Raw genomic sequence first — 5,958 nt, forward strand, 5'->3', positions numbered from 1 at the left:
GCCTTTTGATTTGAACAAAAACATTGCAAAAAAAAATATTATTTAAGATTTTTGGGGTCCACAGTAAATTCGTAAATTTTAAATAGGAGATACAAATGTTAACGTTTAAAAACAATAAAAATAAGTTGAATCAAATAAAACATAAAAAAATGATGTTACATTATACAATTTTATATACAACTTTAGGATATCATTGGAAACATAATACTAAAACTTCCGTGAAAACTATTGTCTCCATTTTTAAATTCGTCATTAGATTCATAAATTCTGAAAGATCGATTCAAAACAACTGTGTAGATAGGTACATAGTTTAGTTCAGACGAGTATAAAATGTCAAACATTAAGTATGGTCAGCACCCCCATACTTAATGTTTGACATTTTTTATCATATGTTACATTTCATAAAATCATAAATTAAGTTAAGATTATCTATAATACGACATTCATTGAGTTTTTGGTGGTACGAAGTTCGCCAGGTCAGCTCATGTAGACTTAATTTTAAGAATAATCTGAAATGATTGAATCCAATAGATTTGAGTTTTTTTAATAAATTTGCATGCAGAATATTTGGCAACCAATAAATACATCTATCCTTTTTGATTACCGATATTATTTTACGTTTTTAAAATCTAAAATACGCCGATCGAATATTGAGCCTGAAATTTTTATTTAAATATATTTTTTAATTTGAGTTTAGCGTATCGACGGGAGGAACACTGAGTGCTTGACAGTATGCAATCCACGAACATTTTGTACGGGAAAACGAGGAAAAATATTTTATCTTTTATTTTATTTTTCGTCAATTGTACAATATATTAATAGTTATTCTCCTATTGGAGATGGAGAAAAATACAACGAACGGAAAACCATGAAAATTGGTCCAGCCTTTCTAGAGTTTTAAGTGTTCGAACAAACCCAACTTTTTTTTAATTTAAGATAATATTTTAGATTTTTCGCGAGTTTTAGATATCTAATATTTTTTTATACAATACAAATAAAATACTTTGATTTTTATATTTAGAATTAAAACTTTTGTAAAGAAATTCTTGCTACAAGCTTTTATATCATATAGAATTGGACATGGATTTGGATTTGACATTGGATGGACAACCTCCATGGTCGAGTGGTGTGTACATCGGTTTTCATGGTTACGCCACTCCGAGGTCCTGGGTTCGATTCCCGGCTGAGTCGATGTAGATTATTAATAGTTTTCTATGTTGTCTCGGGTCTGGGTGTTTGTGGTACCGTCGTTACTTCTGATTTTCCATAACACAAGTGCTTTAGCTACTTACATTGGGATCAGAGTAATGTATGTGATGTTGTCTCATAAAAAAAAAGAATTGTAAATTGGAACATTTTTTGGAAGATTTTATTTACTTCAAAGACAATTTTTTACATATTCAAATATTAAATAAGAAAGAATATTTATCATTTTTACTATTAATTTATTTCGTATAATATGTACATGTAACGAAAAGGGTCGAATGTCGTACTACTGAAAGAGTTTGATGAATCGTAGAGCGATAAGAGCAAGCGAACGATGACTATATCCTCCCAGTTAAAACATCACAATCTCGCTGATAAAATAACATAAGGTAGACACATAGTAGGTAAATAAGATTTCATAGTGACAAATGTATGAGATCTGGTTTGATTATTTATATAATCAAATTTTATTAGTAATTTTCTAAAGTAGATTGCTAGATTCGCTTTCAAAACAGCTTGGCATAATATTCAAGTCTTACACTAGAATTAAACGAATCTTTTGTTGAATGAAATGAAATAACAAACTTGACATTTTCTCTCTCAGATATTTTTCTTTTATGCTTGGTAGCAGTAATTTCTCAAAACGACACTTAGGTATTACATTGCATTCTACAAACATTTGAATACAACATACTAATTACTCAGTGAAAAAAAAGAAAGGTAAAAAACACTCTTAAATAAATTCACGCTGTGGCTAAGATATAAAACAAATGTGTTTTTCCAACGACGCAGGACATAAATATTATAGTATGCAAGTGCGTGCGCAAAAACTGTTTCTTTGAGGACAAATCCGACATAACCAGAAAAAAAAACAGATGCGGGCCAAAGGCAGTAAGTACGTTATTTTTGAGGCTGCAACTGAAAACTGAGAAACCAATTACTTTAGAAACCCAGAACGTCTGAATCTTCAACCTAACTTATGTCTATTTCAGCCACTAAACTAACTATTATGTGGCGTAGTATTCGTTCGGGGATCGATAATAAACAAGATACTGAATACGATTAAATTGAAAGTAAAGCTACCATATACTCGAAATAATAATCCAACCGAGTAAAACTGGCAAGAAACTCATTAATATATGTAGGGATATGTAATAATCCTGACTGTCAATAGAAACTTTTTATGTCGTCGATAATATACTTACTAGTATAGGTTTTCTTATTATATCAATAATTTGAGCGGTAGATTGTTGGGTTGGCAACTAATACTGACAGAAATTAGCCACATAACTTTCGACATCAAATTCACGCTCACGCGTCCGTTAACTCGTTACCATACGAGGAAAAAAGTATGACCACAATTAAACCGTACGAAACATTTGTATAGATTCTCGTAAATTCATTTTAACAAGGTTTATTTTATTTTGTATTAGTTGTTTATTTTTTATTGTATTTGTTAGTATTTTAATACTCTTTTGTGAAGTAATTCTTTTGCTAATTTTTTTTGTATATAACCTGTTCTAAATAAATTTATTCTAATTCCTTGCTTATTAAATTTTCAAATTATAACCCAAATATTTATAATCAAAAGCAGACAATTACAAAAAAAATAATGTAATTGAAATTATTTCCATTGTAATTTATAGGGTAGGCACTAGCTGAATTCAAAATTTTAAGTTTGTGTCTCGTTTGGAAGTGCCTTAGAGTGTTGACGACCGGTGAGTGAGTGGGTTACAAAACTAGACAACTTCAACAAGGCTTCTAGCTTTAAGCATTTAGCATAAAGTTACAGGATCGTAACAGGCCCGATTGGCTTCAAGAAGACGATGTTACAGCTGTGCGAGAGAGAATATGCATACTGCCATGACCATTCCATACATTAATTTAGAGTATAATGTTACATTAATTTATTTTTTAAATATTTAAAGCCCGTCTGGATAGGTACCACCTACTCTCATCAGTTATTCTACCACCAAATAACAGTACTCAGTATTGTTGTGTTCCGGTTAGAAGGGTGAGCCAATGTAACTACAGGCATAAGGGAAATAACATCTTAGTTCCCAAGGTTAGTGGCACATTGACGATGTAAGCAATAGTTAATATTTCTTACAGCGTCATTGTCAATGGGTGATGGTTACCGCTTACCGTCAGGTGGCCCATATGCTCGTCCGTCAAACTATACCATAAAAAAAAACATTAAGACATTTCTTAAATGATACCTCATTTGTCTAAATTATCTTTAAATATACGCTTTATGTGATGAATAGATTCAGATTCAGTCTAAATTCATAACCTTATTTTTACTTTGCTGTATTCAAATGAACAAAGTTTAATTGGACATTCGTTTATGCAGTAAATATCGGGATACTAGTAATAGTAAAAGCAATGCCTTGAAATTTCTCACTGCTGGGTTAAGGCCTCCTCTACCTTTGGGGAGAAGGCTAGGAGCTTATTCCACCACTCTACTCAATGTGGATTGGAGAATTCGTACACGACATAATTTCCTTGTAATTAGACATGATGATGAAGATAATGATATTTTCCTTCACCGACGAGCTCGAGATGAATTATAAACACAAAGCAAAGTGGTGATTGCCTGGGTTTGATCCCGTAGTTATCGGTTATGATGTACGCCTTCTAACCACTGGAACATCTCGGCTCATTATTTGCGGCATTGGCATTAGTCTCTATTTTTCTAATGGAGTACGCTGTAATTAATTCGCGATCAAAGAGAAACTGAACGAATAAAAAAACGTATTATTTTAGAATGTTTTCGTTTCAAGCCCAAACTTCAATCAGCATAAAATACTCTCGTACATCGCTTCTGCTGTATTCTTTTTTAAATTTATCTTTTATTTTACTTTTTTGCCTACTGTTTCGACTTGTTTTTTAGGTAGGTGTATAATCAAATTACGTAAATTGTTTATTCTTTAATATTTGCATAATCAAATGACGCAATGTGTTTGTTCTTTAATATTTATAGTTAAAACTACCAACGATTATGAAAGTATTTCTGTGGAATTTTATGGAAGGATATTTAAATGAGTGAATATTTATTTAAAAAAGTTGGATATTTATGAACTTCTTAATTTTTCAGGATATAAGGGGAAAGAGGATCTCCATTAATACAAAAGTAAGCTTAAAATAATGTTTGAAACAAACAATATAATAATATGTATCAGATAGGTATTTTCCTAATCAAGAAATCTTACAGTACATAATATTATGTAGACCCCCAACCAAGTCAAAAGGAACAGCTCCCATTGGCACTACAGTATGCGACAATTAATGACCATATGAAGGAACAAGAAAGTTCATAAATTGCAAATAATGTCACATAACTTCTGAAGTACCAAGCTGTGTTCCAAGTGTATTTATCTTTATATGATACAAATAATATGGTGATATTACAGTAGTGCTATTTATGGTTGTGATACTCTGTATTAGGCATCGTTAAAAATCAAAAAGCCCGAACAAATCAGTGTAAGCGACAAAATTAAATCCGATTTATTACTTTTGTTTCAGTTTTAATTGAATTAAAAACTACAAAAATACTCAAATTACAGTCAATAATAGTACCGCAATTAGACTATAAGTGTATACACTAAAATTAGCCCAATGCTGAAACATTTTAGGCAGTCGTAAGCAGATGTGACTCTGTGGTTCACTTTAGCATGGCAGTATCACGTGCGGTCTGCTACATGCGGTTTTGTCTATACTATTCACAAGAGCTTGTGACGCACGTGGGAGATATTGCAATTAAGAATTAAGTTCTAAATATTACGTTCAGAATGATGAATGGGTCTGATCAGAAGCGGTTTTCACTATTTGCATCGCCAATGTGCCATCAACAATGGAACTAAGATGTCATGTCCCTTGTGCCTTTCTCAGTGTATTATATTAAGTGAATCAACCTTTACACTGAAACAATACTTAAACTTCCTGGCTGATTTCGCTAGAATTACCTTCTTATATCACAGATAATTTTATAATATTCTTTATGCCTGCAATATTATAATCTAAGGAAAATTCAACTTACCCCAAATAGTACACCTACGCTGTTATGTATAGGAGCTTTTACGTGCCTTCCTAAGTACGGGATTGAAACTACTTCCGAACTCCGGGCTATTAGTGACAATTTCAAGACAGTAAATTCAATATCTTTATTGGTAGGAACCGCACTGCTCCCACATAAGATAGCCAATAGAGCTATGTACCTGAAAGAACTACTTTAAATTATCTTTGTATCTATTAAATTTTAAAGTTTTTTTTTACGGAAAACGTCAAAAAGTAAAAACGAGAAAAAAGTAAATATTTTACGTATAAAAGATTATCTTTTTCGATAAAAAATTACTTATTAATAACTTTTATTTACATTACTAACTGAACGCAGCTCTACAGAAATACTTGTCAATTTCGGTGCTTACAACTATCTGAATTTTTATTAAAATCGTGTATTAATAACCCAAATGTATTTTCTTTAACAGAAAACAGGACAGACAGACAGTAGGACAGTAACTCAAAAATTAATTTCACTTGACATCACCCGAGATACAAAAATTCAGAATTAAAAATACTTCACATACTTTACGCCGACTTTTATAGTTGTAAACTCCTTCACATATTATTGAATCGACATCCTTAGCCCAGAAAGGACGAGGAATTTACTCTGTGACGTCCTTTTAAACTATTAGATATGACAATGATTGTAATCAAATAATTATTGACTCAACCGACCTATATCGATTCAAT

This window comes from Vanessa cardui, chromosome 13 (genome assembly GCF_905220365.1).
Source record: "Vanessa cardui chromosome 13, ilVanCard2.1, whole genome shotgun sequence".
In the NCBI taxonomy this organism is placed as follows: Eukaryota; Metazoa; Arthropoda; class Insecta; order Lepidoptera; family Nymphalidae; genus Vanessa; species Vanessa cardui.